Raw genomic sequence first — 15,503 nt, forward strand, 5'->3', positions numbered from 1 at the left:
TTTGTGCGTATGTAACATCTCTGGGACCTTTTTTTTCAGCTCATGAAACACTTTAAATGTTGCGTTTATATTTTGGTTCAGTGTATGTTATAGGCTAGGCAGAGCCGTGGTTGGGTCCATTCTGGGTATATTAGCTGTAGTTGCATAGACCCGAGAACAGATGACAAACAAACAGGACCCGACTCTGACATAAAGGAAAATATTTTTGGACCCGGATGACTGGAGTCCRAGGTAGGGTCTTGGGTGGACCCGTGAATACCTCTAATTAGGACACATCCAATGGGTGGTGAACTGTGGTGATGTCACTGAACAGGAAGGAAGTTCTAGGTATAAATTCCAATCAGAAGATCCCTCTCTCAGCCCCACCTGCTCTCCCTCCAAACACACACACACACATACTGAGTAGTGGCCGGTAGTAGAAGATTATTGTGCCTCGTTTCCCCATTTCCAAGCATCACACCTCTCTCGTGTTGTCTCTCTAGAGAAGCGTCGCTCTACCCCCCCCCACCCCCCCCTCACTTTCTCTATCTCCCCCCTCCTTCTCTCCTCTGAGAGGCTTCCATTCAGAGGGAGAGGCTCAATCAGCCTTGGCAGCTCTCAGGAGCTGTAGGTATTGATAGGAGGAGAGAGAGAGAGAGGGAGAGAGGGAGAGAGAGAGAAGAGAGATAGAGGCGCTCTGTGGAAGGGAAAGATAAAGAGGAGGAGAGGAGCTTCTCAGTTGTGAGTGTGTGGGTGGTCGGTGGGTGGTCTACATGGCTGGCAGTCTGTTTGGAAGACTCTCCCTGGAGGAGGACTTTGTCATGTCCCCGGAGGGCCTGGAACTCAGTGGGGAAGGTAAGGACAGAGGGCTGAGGTGATGCTAATGGTGATGGGGGTCATAATAAATGGATGAGGGTTTGGACTATATGGTGATAGGATAAGGGTTGTGACTCTGTGGTTCATCGATGGTGAAGGGATGAGGGTTTGGATTCTATGGTGATAGGATAAGGGTTGTGACTCTGTGGTTCATCGATGGTGAAGGGATGAGGGTTTGGATTCTATGGCTCATCTGTGGATGTGTTCCACTTACTTATTGGATGTTGTTTTATGTATTGGTCTTGAAGTGAAGCGTGAGTGAGAATGATTACCTATCTATTTGATTACCTACCTATAGATACAGTAGGTACAGACAGATGAGAGCCCAATAGGGTGTGGATGTGTCAGACTCATTGCTGTGAGGTGGGAAACTGTATTCACCTGATGTCAGAAATAACAAACAGCAGAATCTCAAGCATATGGTAGTACTTATATTTTTGTATGGTATTACTGTCCTTGATTTGACCATTGATAAAGTGTAATTATTACCTACTAGCTAAACGATGTATTGATCCAATGTCCATTATGACTAGGGGAAAATGAGAGTCCATAGAGAGAAAACATYTAGTACTTTAAACACAGCCCTCAAATGGCCATAGAAATAGAATCACTTTATTAGATTGTATTTCTATGATAAAAAACATTGTACTCTTTATGACAAATAMGGCTGCTCTTAACAGTAAATCACTGTGCCTGACAAAGCTGAATGAGTGTGTGGGGGAAGTGCTCTTCTATATTATATCCATAATTGATGGCGTTAAATATTTATATATTGCATTAGTGATGGGGGGAAAAATGATAGTTACATATCGGGATATTCTTTGTGACGATATATTGTATCGTTTTGACAATATCGCAATGTTATATTTGCACCAGTTGGCTGTACCTGCATAGCTTGTTCGCCATATTCTTTTTAAATAGGGAGCTAATTGCTTTTAAGAACTTTTATTTCCCATGACTGTTAAAAACWTGTTTTCTCATGGCTTTCTTGTGTCTCTGKAGCAGACATATGGGAATAAAATCACAGTATCGAATCGCAATACATATAGAATTGTGAGAATGGCAAAACATGTCGTATTGTCACCTAAGTATTGTGATAAAATTGTACCGTGAGGTCCCTGGCAATTCCCAGCCCTAATATTGCATACTCTACTGCATGCSTGTTCATGCTGTTTGCATTGATTGTTGTTGGTCATAGAAATCGAATAAAAGTTTATTGGCAGCATACACAGATTTTCAGATGTAATCGCCGGTGCAGCGAAATGCTTGTGTTTCTAGCTCCAACAGTGCAMTATTATATAGCAATAAAAAATAAAACAATACACACATAATCCAGAAAAATAAKAAAKTAAAYAAATWAAGAAATATGTTCAGTCACTGAACTCACAGCCACTAAGGAAATGTATCACTGTACAAATGGATAGGGGTCAAAATGGAACATGAAGCTTTCACAGGWCGTACTAGAATCAGGTGCCTTTGTTAGACATTATGTTGCATTGACTATCATAATACACTGATCAGAAATATTAACTCAACATGTAAAGTGTTGGTCCCATGTTTCATGAACCGAAATAAAAGATCCCAGAAATGTTCCATACGCACAAAAATCTTGTTTCTCTAAAATGTTATGCACACATTTGTTTACATCCCTTTTAGTAAGCATTTCTCCTCGACTATAAGCTTCCAACAACTTCTTTTTTTGAGAATTTGGCTGTATGTCCAACCGGCCTCACAACCGCAGACCACCTATAAACACGCCAGCCCAGGACCTCCACATCCGGCTTCTTCACCTGCAGGATTGTCTGAGACCAGCCACCCGGACAGCTGATGAAGCTGTGGGTTTGCAGAACTAAATCATTTCTGCACAAACTGTCAGGGAAGCACATCTGTGTGTTTGTCGTCCTTACCAGGGTCTTGACCAACCTGCAGTTCGGCGTCATAGCCGAATTCAGTGGGCAAATGCTCACCTTCAATGGCTACTGGCATGCTGGATAAGTGTGCTCTTCACAGATGAATCRCAGTTTCAACTGTACCGGGCAGATGGGGCAGTGTGGGTGAGCACTTTGCTGATGTCAACATTGGGAACAGAGTGRCCCKTGGTGGCGGTGGGGATATGGAATGGGCAGGCATAAGCTACAGACAACGAACACAATTGTATTTTATCGATGGCAATTTGAATGCACTGAGGTTCCGTGATGAGATCCAGAGGCCCATTGTCGTGCCACTCATCCGCCGCCATCCCCTCATGTTTCAGCATGTTAATGCAAAGCCCCATGTCGCAAGGATCTTTACACAATTCCTGGAAGCCCAGTCCTACCATGGCCTGCATACTCACCAGACATGTCACCCACTGAGCATGTTTGGGATSCTCTGGATCTACGTGTATGACAACGTGTTCCAGTTCCCGCCAATATCCAGCAACTTTGCARAGCCATAGAAGAGGAGWGGGACAACATTCCACAGGTCACAAATCAACAGCCTGATCATCTCTATGCAAAGATGTGTCGCACTGGATGAGGCAAATGGTGGTCACACCAGATACTGACTAGCTTTCTGGTCAACGGACCTACCTTTTCTCCACAATTAGTACTTACAATCTTTTCTCATCGCAGCAACTCCCCAACGGGCTCGGGAGAGGCGGAGGTTGAGTCATGCGTCCCCCGAAACATGATCCGCCTAGCCGAGCTGCTTTTTAACACACTGCTCGATTAACCCGGCTACCAGCCGCACCAATGTGTCGGAGGAAGCACTGTTCAACTAACGATCAAAGTCAGCTTASAGGCGCCCGGCCCGCCACAAGGAGTCGCTAGAGCGCGATGAGCCAAGGAGACCCCCCCCACCGGCCAAACCCTCCCCTAACCCGGACGACGCTGGGGCTACGAGGCTCTCGGTCACAGGCCGGCTGTGACAGCCTGGGATCGAACCATAGTCTGTAGTGGCGCCTTAGCACTGCGATGCAGTYCCTTAGACCGCTGCACCACTCGGGAGGCCTTCCCTACTTTTTTTTAAGGTATCTGTGACCAACAGATGCATATCTGTATTCCCAGTCATGTGAAATTCATAAATTACGGCCTAATGAATTGATTTCAATTGACTGATTTCCTTATATGAACTYTAAATCAGTAGACTCTTTGAAATTGTTGCGTGTTGCGTTTATATTTTTGTTCYGTGTGWGTTATTATATACATTATATGAACAGCAAGAGAGAGGTGAATGAGGAGTGCTTAAGATAATGCACGTGGTGCATACTGCTGTATAGCACAGTGAGTTCGAGATGTACAGTATCTTCCAATACAAGTTGACGTGACAGACAACACAGTCCTATGAACTACGCYGTCTGTCAGCACATTCACATTAGTCCTTCACTGAGGACCTCCCTCCTACCCAGTGCATTGTGTATTCTACGGGAGCTGCTATGCGGTAATTCATATGCAACTGTGCGCTTCTCAGAGCGGTCACGTCTGGGAGTTTCAGAGACAGAGACACAACCTTCAAATAACATCCCTCTCTCTCTGCCCTCTCTGGACCAGGACCTGTCACATTGAATACTCAATGATATGCACATTAGGTAATGGCCCAGGAAAGACATCATTGTGAACGTCCCAAATGGCACCCTATTCKCTATATGGTGCCCTAATAACCATATGGCTCTGGTCATACGTTGTGTACTATAAAGGGATTAGGGTGCTATTTGGGARGCAGCCTTCAGCACCATTGATGATGAGTAAGGGGAGTTTTCATGTATGATTAGGCTGTCAGTAAMAAAAGTGTGGTGCCATAGAAGGGTGACTGCTGAGACAGAATACTCTTTCTTAGTGAATTGGACTGACAGTGACAGTCTTACATCCTGATGTGATTATGTGGTTTGGTAACGATGGTAATAATACCTGGGTTTTATATTGCCATTTTCAACGACCCAATGATGGTTTGGTGACAATGGTGACGTCGTCATCTCTGGCATGTCACGTAATGCCATGTCATATTGCTATTGACGCGTTATTATATATTATAATTGTCATTATAGAAATGAATAAAGTGTGTCTACACCACACATTTGTCATTGTTTCGTCCCTGACAGCCGTCATATAATAAGCCTGTCGTTCAATCCTGTTGTTATATCCTGGACGTACTGGAGTTAAATATAACGGGAGCTAAATATCACTGGTCGTTGTCTGGACTGGTGACCTTCATCTTGATAACGAGGTCTGAGTCCTTCTGAGGCACGTAGACTGGGACAACGACCATCGCCATGGAGATGTTGTGCTTTCAACGGCTGCTATACTGTAGGCCCTTCAGAGGGCTTGTTGTGTTCTCGAGGGAAGGGGGGGTTGGAAATATCTTAACTGTCAGAATATGCAACACACATACCGTATATTGTACGCATGCATGCACACAAATGKWTGCACACAAATGCACACAGATACACACACACTGCATGCACATGTACTGCACACAAACATCAGCCCAAATCAATTGTCTTAACAGTGAAGTTACTGTGTCACTAGGTGAATGTTGACTTCAAGTCTTGAGACTCTGTTCACAAACTAGAAGTCCATTTGCACACTAGACTGGCTCAATTGATAATACAATAACTCTTGTGCTGGATGGCGTTTTGAATTATATTTGATGTAGTCTAGATGTTGGTTGAAAGTGGGAATTTAAGGCTTTTCTTCAAGGGTTCCAAGTTCAGAAACACGGCACATACAATAATGAAAGCTAGTGATTCAAAGTGCATGTTCCATCAAKAATTCCTAATCAGTGACATACCACTCAGGAATAAGCTCCAATCCAAAAAATGTACTGAATATTGTCCACTGACAGTCATCATCTTTACTGGAGGCCTTAGTTTAATTACACAACTCCGTAGCAAAGCAGGGAATATTATTATGTTATGTCTACTGCCTCGAACTGTTTCATCATTTCTCGGTCAACTCTAYTGTTGTAAAAGTCTTTCTGCCGATAGATCATTTAGGCAATTTAGGGTGTCAGTAATTGTTCATATGAAATGTATTTGATTTATAAATCGCTCCACGGCAGTGCACTTACTTCTTAAAAGCCATTTAACAGCAATTCCTTACAGTCATATCAAACAGCTCATGAAGGAGCAAAGTCGAAGAAGGAACGAAGGAAAGAAGGAAACTACCCAAATAGCCTACAGAAACASTACCTGTTAAGACTCTCAAGACATGCCAGTGTGAATCACTCTGTAGTTCTTCAGCAAACTCAAATGTTTAAGCCATAGCTTCGTCTATAGACATTATTAGTCTGTATTTCCTACATCCTTCAATCCTCTAAAAAAACAACATCCACAGTACATCCTGTTGTTATTGTCAGACGCTCCATATTGAGATCTGCACGCACTTTAGGCAACTCGTCTGACATATGTCTGGCAACAACAGACAGATCTCAGAACAGTCACTACACAACAAAAAACACCCACTGCCCCTGTCTCACTCACTTGAGCCACAGAGCTCCATAGCAACCGGTTGCCTCTGCTAATACTARGAGGTTAATGTTCCCCACTGTGTTCCCATACCAGAACCACAAGCAATAACACCTCTGAATGGTTCGGTGACACAGAACATTGGAGCTTTAATTGCAGCTTCTTGTTGTTGTTGAGGTGACCAGTATGATAATGCATGAATGCTGGGTGACTCAAGGTAGTCCCCTCTCCCTATTATATTTTCAGGTATTTTCTAGTTTAAAGATGTCTACCTGTTTCTCTTAAGCAAACAGAGGTTATTACAACCCAGTAAACCCACTGTGTGGTTTTCGTTWTGCCATTGATGTACATATTGGGACCGTAGCAGCTTCCCCGTGAGATCAACTGAAGCTTTTAACAGTCACAGGCTGGTCACCTGTGGCCTCATGCGGTTGTTTTGGGCAGAAARGGACAAGGAGGGAGCATTATTTGACAATAGTTTTACCTTTTGMGATTGGCTAGCGGCCAAGTCTCCGTCTGTCGGCCATTTTAGGKTGTTAATGAAGCGGGTGGAATGTGGTAATCCKYCTGACTGCTGTAGGAGACCCAATGTTCACTCTGTTTCCCTGTTYAACCGGGATTAAGTCAAGCGTGAGGATATTTTTTTTTGACAACTTCCTGCTTTTATTGGTAGAGTGACTTGATTTACCTGACCTATTCCTTTTAGCTACTAGTAGAGCCTGTTCTTGGTAGAGTAATACACTGAGTGTATAAAACATTAGGAACACCTTCATAATATTGAGCTGCGCCCCTTTTGCCCTCAGAACAGCCTCAATTAATTGAGGCATGGACTCTACAAGGTGTCGAAAGCGTTCCACAGGGATTCTGGCCTATGTTGACTACAATGCTTCCCACAGTTCCACACTTTCAAAAGATATAAGTGGTTTGAGTGTGTCACGAACTGCAATGCTGCTGGATTATTCACGCTCAACAGTTTACCGTGTGCATCAAGAATGGTTCACCACCCAAAGGACATCCGGCCAACTTGACACAACTGTGGGAAGCATTGGAGTCAACATGGGCCAACATCTCTTTGGATGACGGATTGCAAAAGGTGGTGCAACTCAATATTAGGAAGGTGTTCCTAATGTTTTGTACACCCATTGTATATGTGTCTGTGTATGCCTGTGTGGGTGTGTGCATGAGTGAGTGCATGTGTGCTAAGGTGTGGAGAATCAGAACAGGTGGTCAGTTCAGTTCAAGTGTTCAGCAGTCTGATGTCTTGTAGATAGAAACTGTCTCTGAGTCTCTTGGTATCAGACCTCATGCTCCAATACCGTCTGCCCAACGGTAAGGGGGGAGAACAGCTCGTGGCTGCGGTGTGTGGGGTCCTTGATGATGCTGCATGACTTCCTCAGGCAGTGTTTCGAGTAGATGTCCTGGATGGGTGGGAGCACTGTCCCAGTGATGTACTGGGCCATCTTCACCACGCACTGGAGGGCCTTGCCGTCATGGAAGCAGCAATTCCCGTACCAGGCCGTGATGCAACCGGTCAGGACGCTCTCGATGGTGAGGCAGTAGTATTTGGAGAGGACCGGGGGTGGCATGACGGATTTCTTCAGCCGCCTTAGAAAGTAGAGAGGCTGTTGCTCCCTCTTGACAAGAGTTGTTTTTGTTGTTGGTCCATGACAAGTCCTCAGTGATGTAGATGCTGAGGAACTTAAAACTGCATACTCTCTCTACTGCAGTCCCGTTCTTAGGTCAACAATCAACTCCTTTGTTTTGCTGACGTTGAGAAGGAGGTTGTTGTCATGACACCACTTACTTCCTCCCGATAGGCTGACTCGTTCTTTGACTATAGCTCAGCATTCAGCCCTCCAAGCTCATCACTAAGCTCAGGACCCAGGGACTGAACAGCTCCCTCTGCAACTGGATCCTTGACTTCTGATGGGTCGTCCCCAGGGGGTGAGGGTAGGCAACGAAACATCCACCACGCTGACTCTCAACAAGGGGGCTCATCAGGGGTGCATGCTTAGTCCCCTCCTGTACTCCCTGCTCACCTACGACTGCGTGGCCACACACTTTTCCAACACCATCATTAAGGTTGCTGACAACACGACGGTGGTTGGCCTGATCACCGACAATGATGAGACAGCCTATAGGGAGGAGGTCAGTGACCTGGCAGTGTGGTGCCAGGACAACAGTCGTGGACTGCAGGAAATGGAGTGGCCGAGCACACTACCATCCACATCGAGGGGGCTGTATTGGAGAGGGCCAAGTTCCTCAGTGTCCACATCACTAAGGAATTATCATGGTCCACACACACCAACACAGTCGTAAAGAAAGGCAGGACAACGCCTCTTCCTCCTCAGGAGGCTGAAAAGATTCAGTATGGGCCCTCAGATCCTCAAAAAGTTATAAAGCTGCACCATTGAGAGCATCTTGACTGGCTGCCTCACCGCTTGGTATGGCAACTGCTCGGCCTCCGACCGCAAGGCACTGCAGAGGGTAGTGTGTACTGCCCAGTACGTCACTGGGGCCGAGCTCCCTGCTGTCCAAGACCTCTATACCAGGCGGTGTCAGACGAAGGCCCTAAAAATTGTCGAAGACTCCAGCCACCCAAGTCATAGACTGGTCTCTCTGCTACCGCATGACAAGCGGTACCGATGTCTGGAACCATAGCAAGCGGTACTAGCCTGGAACCAACAGGACCCTGAACAGCGTCTACCCCCAAGCCACCCCCAGGTTGTGAGGATCGGCAACGAAACATCCACCATGCTAAGACAAATAGTTAGTCCAGTTGCTATTGGTTAACTATTTAACTATCTGCATTGACCCCTTTTGCACTAAATCGTTTGACTCATCACATACGCTGCTGCTACTGTTTATTATCTATCCTGTTGCCTTGCCACTTTATCCCTACCTATATGTATGTCGCCAAGCTATAGTTACTCATTGTTCATTTATTCCTTGTGTTATTCTTTTTCTATTATGTCTCTTTTTTTATACGGGCAGACTGTATCCGAGCGTGAGGTCTGATACCGACAGGCTCAGGGACAGTTTCTATCTACAAGCCATCAGAACTGGACTGACCGCCCGCACACACGCGCACACACACACACGCACACACACACACACACACACGTTCATGCTACAAACGCATCACAACTGCTGCTGCCAGACTCTTATTACAGCATGATTGCTAAATACTGCACAATTGAAACACTTGCCTCTCAATCCCCCCCTTCCCCAAAACAGGGTAAATATTGGACTATAAATTGTGCCTTCCTGTATTATACTTATGCTCAAATGTTTATTCTATTCTACTGAACGATTTACTTTATGTTCATATTCTTATCTTTTATTGTTGTCGCATTGTCGAGAAAGAACCTGCAAGTAAGCGACTAATAAAACTTGAAACTACTACACTTTTTGTTGTAGTGTGTCAGGAAAAGTGAGCGAGGCAACCCAATCTGGCAACTGACACGCAGCGAGACACAAGAAGTAGGCCAAGTTGGATTTTTAATAATCCTTCTGAATAATACAATAGGTCCCTTATTCTCTTATCGCGTCACATTTCGCTCGTAATTTGCCTAGACATCAAACCTATTCCAAAACAGCAGAAAACCTCATCGAAAAGCATGGCAAGGCTACATATTTCCCCTGTCTGTGAGCTAGCMCTCCTTATTATCTTATTCAATCCATTGAAAGAGCCGACTATGTAGCGTTACATGATGTTGTCAGAATTGTAGGAACTGACGGGAATAGGAACAGGAGGGAATGTGAGGAGAGAGAGAGGGAGAGATAGCGAGACTGAAAAGGCYAGAGGGAGAGAGCGCGGTAATATGAGAGAAGCAAGGAAGGGCCCAGTAAACTAAAGTGTAAACAAACCCTGTGTGAAGCCGAAGCAAAGTAGTAGAACCAACATTTATTGTAAAAGTGTAGAGTGGGCACACTGTGGTGAGTGTTGGTTATTAAAGAGAATTATACAGGGCCTGTAAAAGCTGGGTCGGCAGTTTGATCTGTTCTCCAATCTGGCAACCTCCGCTCCAGATCTCCAGATGACAGTAGGGGTTTAGGGGGAAGAGGGGAGGGATAACGAGCCTTCACCACTGCACACATAATTCTTTGTTTAGGGAAGCAGATGGAGACTGGGTTTTTTAATTATGGCCTTACTTCCTCTCTTTCTGTCTTCCTTCCTGTCTTGTGAAAGCCAAATGAAGACAAGGGCTGCATCTTTAATCCTCATGTTTTGRTGCTGACAGCTGGGGGTGGAAGTGTTGAAGCTGCAGAACCTGTCAAGGGTCAGTATTACTACAGTAGGGCCTCCCGAGTGGCGCAGTGGTCTAAGGCACTGCATCGCAGTGCTAGCTGTGCCACTAGAGATTCTGGGTTTGAGTRCAGGRTCTGTCGCAGCCAGCCGCAACCGGGAGACCCATGGCGTGATGCACAATTGGCCCAGCGTCGTCCGGGTTAGGGGAGGGTTTGGCCGGCAGGGATGTCCTTGTCCCATCGCGCACTYGCGACACCTGTGGCGGGCCGGGCACAGTGCATGCTGACACGGTAGCCAGGTGTACGGTATTRCCTCTGAGACATTAGTGTATTACTACACTAATGTCTCTATTATTGAGGAGAGGTCTGTAATGATAGGACAGGTGTTAAAAGATGATAGGTTACGCAACAGACAGTTGCTTGTATTCGCTTGAAGATGAACAGTATCGTTCTGATTATGTGGTAACAGATCRGTCGTCCGTCAATTGGGGCGGCAGGTATCCTAGTGGTTAGAGCGTTGGACTAGTAACTGGAATGTTGCAAGATTGAATCCCCAAACTGACAAGGTAAACATCTGTTGTTCTGCCCCTGAACAAGGCAGTTAACTCACTCTTCCTAGGCTAGTTAAATAAAGGTTAAAAAAAATGAAAAATAATAATTTGTGTGTGTGATTCATAGTGTGTTCCTCTTAAAAAGTGGCATGCTTGAGGATTTAGAGAAGACTATAGTGTACGTATGTGACTTCCATTCATCTTAACAAGTCAAGGCTGTGTCTGATGTACAATGAATGGCTGACCTTGACAGAGCTCCTTACAGCCTTGCTGTGAAGTGTCTCTATAGTGATGTGAGTACAGAACTACTTGTCACTTTTGACCTTGTGTCACACTGATCCTCATGTAATGGAAAAGATACACAACTTCTCTCCTCTCTATATTTGATGTCTTCTAGTCCCCTCTTTGCCTTCAGAGCTAGTGTTATGGAGTGAGGTGGAATTAGTAGAAGTTACTCGTAACCACTGATATGGGGTCAGATGTTTTTCATAACCCCAATGATTATCAAATCAAATGTTATTAGTCACATGCGCCGAATACAACAGGTGTAGACCTTACAGTGAAATGCCTTTATTTATGAGCCCCTAATCAACAATGCAGTTAAAAAAATTACGGATAGAATAAGAAATAAAAGTAAAAAAGTAATTAAAGAACAGCAGCACAATAACAATAGCGAGACTATATACAGGGTTCAGCGTTTGAGGTAATATGTACATGTAGGTAGAATTATTAAAGTGACTATGCATAGATGATAACAGAGAGTAGCAGCGGTTTAAGAGAGGGGGGGGGGAATGCAAATAGTCTGGGTAGCCATTTGATTAGATGTTCATCTATGGCTTGGGGAAGAAGCTGTTAGAAGCCTCTTGGACCTAGACTTGGCGCTCCGGAACCGCTTGCCGTGCGGTAGCAGAGAGAAAGTCTATGACTAGGGTGGTTGGAGTCTTTGACAATTTTTAGGCTTCCCTCTGACACCGTCCTGGTATAGAGGTCCTGGAAGCTTGGCCACGTGACGTACTGGCCGTCTCACTACCCTCTGTAGTGCCTGTCGGTCGGAGGCCGAGCAGTTGCCATACCAGGCAGTGATGCAACTCAATGGTGCAGCTGTAGAACCTTTTGAGGATCTGAAGACCATGCCAAATCTTTTCAGTCTCCTGAGGGGAATAGATTTTTGTCGTCCCCTTTTCACAACTGTCTTGGTGTGCTGGACCATGTTTTTGTTGGTGATGTGGACACAAGGACTTGAAGCTCTCAAACCTGCTCCACTGCAGCCCCGTCGATGAAAATGGGGGCGTGCTCGGTCCTCTTTTTCCTGTAGTCCACAATCATCTCCTTTGTCTTAATCACATTGAGGGAGAGGTTGTTGTCCTGGAACCACACGGCCAGATCTCTGACCTCCTCCCTATAGGCTGTCTCGTCGTTGTCGGTGATCAGGCCTACCACTGTTGTGTCGTCTGCAAACTTAATYATGGTMTTGGAGTCGTACCTGGCCATGCAGTCATGAGTGAACAGGGAGTACAGGAGGGGACTGATCATTACCCCTGAGGGGCCCTTGTGTTGAGGATCAGTGTGACGGATGTGTTGTTAAGGTTAGGATCTTGTTAAGGTTAGCATCTTGTTAGGATTGAGGAGAGGGTAATCTGATCCTAGATCTGTGGTTAGGCGCAAACAATATTATAGTGGGAGGCATGATCCAGGGTCTGTGTGTCTCCAAACTGCAGCACAGGCACTCCTAAGGGAGCTAATTAAACTGCTTAGCTGTGCTACAATTGGACAGATCCTCTCTGAGTGACATATCACACCCTKGTTAGAGAGGGATGCCTTTTTAGGAAGTGATGACATGGGCAAAATAACTTTKGTGGATTCCCACTGTGACTTCTCTAACAATTGACATGTCTGTTGCATTGCTATTTGTTGGTGATGGGACAAGACAGTGAAGATGAACAAAAAGCTATCCAACAAAATGAGGGATGAATAAAGTTCTGWGAACAAAAGCCACTGACTCCATCGTTCAGTCAGCCAGGTTGTTATTGTAAAAGAGAATGTGTTCTCAATGACATACCTGGTTAAATAAAAATCAGTCAGTCAGTGATAGTTAGTCACAGGAGCGGTACGTGGGTAAAATCAAAAAGCCATATTGCAACCTATGTGTTGTGATAATTGCGTTGTTTGCTCTATAATTAGTTAATATGCCTTGATGCCGTTAGGCTATGTATACAGTGGTTCTTCCTTTAAAAGTTTTGAGCTTATGCCACAACCATTTGTGGTAGATGGTGGCAGATTGTGGCAGATTGTGGTAAATTGCGTCATTCTGGCAACAATGGCTGACGCTTAAATAACGTGCCATAGAAATCRGTGGCACCCCGCAAGCTGTGCCGCAACTTTTAAAAAGAAGAACCACTCTAGGCCTAACGCCGAGACAATAAAAAGACACAGTGGCAGAAAAAAATTCAACCACTGTCACGCCCTGACCTGAGAGAGCCGTTTTATTTCTCTATTTAGTTAGGTCAGGGTGTGATGTGGGGTGGGCATTCTATGTTTTGTATTTCTTTGTGTTTAGCCGAGTGTGGTTCCCAATCAGAGGCAGCTGTCTATCATTGTCTCTGATTGGGAATCATACTTAGGTAGCCTTTTTTCCCACCTATGTTGTGGGATCTTGTTCTTGTATTGTTGCTGTTGAGCCCTACAAGGCTGGACGTTTCGTTGGTTTTCTCTTTCTTGGTTTTGCTGGTTATCATTAAAGAATATGATTAACCTACCCCACGCTGCATCTTGGTCCACTTCTTCAGACGAGCGTCACAACCACACATWTGTTTCATTACAAAACCGGAGAGCAACATCCAGTGAAGTCCACAAAACATATTGCGTGTAACAAGCAGTTACATGACCTACAGCAGGGTCAAGCAAGGTCATGTTTCTGACATTTTCGGATGACTAAACAACTATTGATTTAGAACCACAGAGAGTTACCGCAAGTTGCAAAGAAAACAGGAGCTGCCTCCTCCATTCCAGCACCATTTCAACTTCAACATGATRTAATCATGTATGCTTAGTCTAATACAGTGACAACTAAAAGATACCAAAAACAGTTTAGTCCAATCAACGTTAGCTAAATATGACGTGGCTGTCCATGGTACTGATTTATGTGTGTGGTGTGTGTGCGTACGTGCGTGCAAGTAGAAAGAACATGTCGACTCACCCAACTTGTAGAGAAACGCCAATGCCATCCTCCTCTCTTTCATATTGATGAAACGGTCTATCACTCTGTCATACAGTACATGCTTTTATTTTTTGTTGTCCTATGCTACCTGGCTAAAATACTTTCTTTCTAGCCTAACTTCCTTTCATGGGCAATGATACGCCAGGCTAGCTAGTTAACATTAGCATATTACATCTAGCTACATGTTGAACTTCCATCCTCTCAGGCCAGGGACACAATGTATGAATTTATGTTTGGATCAGAATCGCCGTTATAYTCATTGGCCAGTATGGAGAATAAAATAAATCCACAAGTCCAAATCCCTATCTCCGTCCATGACTAATTTAGGAAAGGAACAATTTTAGATCCTGGGACTAAAAACACCTCCTCTGCAACTGGATCCTGGACTTCCTGACGGGCCGCCCCCAGGTGGTGAGGGTAGGTAGCAACACATCTGCCACGCTGATCCTCAACACTGGAGCTCCCCAGGGGTGCGTGCTCAGTCCCCTCCTGTACTCCCTGTTCACCCACGACTGCATGGCCAGGTACGACATCAACACCATCAAGTTTGCAGACGACACAACAGTGGTAGGCCTGATCACCGACAATGACGAGACAGCTATAGTGGGAGGAGGTCAGAAACGCAGCCCGGTTGGTCCAAGAATAACAACCTACCCTCACGTAACCAAGACTAAGGAATGATGTGTGGACTCCAGGGAAAAAAGGAGGACCAAAGCCACGCCCCATTCTCACCGACGGTGTGTAAGTGGAGCAAGGGTTGAGAGCTTCAAGTTCTTTGGTGGTCCACATCACAACAACAGAAATGGTCCATACAGCTTCAAGTTCTTTGTGTCCCACATCAACAACAAACTATAATTGGTACAATACACACCCAGGCAGCCGTGAAGAGGGCACGACAAAAGCCTATTCCCCTCAGGAAACTAAAAAGATTTGGCATGGGTCCTGAGAAATCCTCAAAAGTCTACAGCTGCAACATCGAGAGCATCCTGACTGGTTGCAGTTTACTGCCTGGTACGGCAATTGCGTCGCCCTCTACTGCAAGGGGCACTAGAAGGGTAGTGCGTACAGCCCAGTCATCACTGGGGCTAAGCTGTTGCCATCCGGACCTTCTACACCCAGGGCGGTTCAGAGGAAGGCCACTCGGAAACAGTAATCAAATGGCTTCCAGGACTATTCATTGGTGTGT

General features: G+C 45.2%; 1 pseudogene; it reads left to right on the forward strand.

The window, feature by feature from the left end:
- Positions 1–602: 602 nt before the first annotated feature.
- Positions 603–15,503, forward strand: part of LOC111976465 (MAGUK p55 subfamily member 2-like) — a 48,686-nt pseudogene continuing 33,785 nt past the window's right edge.

The sequence above is a fragment of the Salvelinus sp. IW2-2015 genome, linkage group LG17 (assembly GCF_002910315.2).
Source record: "Salvelinus sp. IW2-2015 linkage group LG17, ASM291031v2, whole genome shotgun sequence".
Taxonomy (NCBI): domain Eukaryota; kingdom Metazoa; phylum Chordata; class Actinopteri; order Salmoniformes; family Salmonidae; genus Salvelinus; species Salvelinus sp. IW2-2015.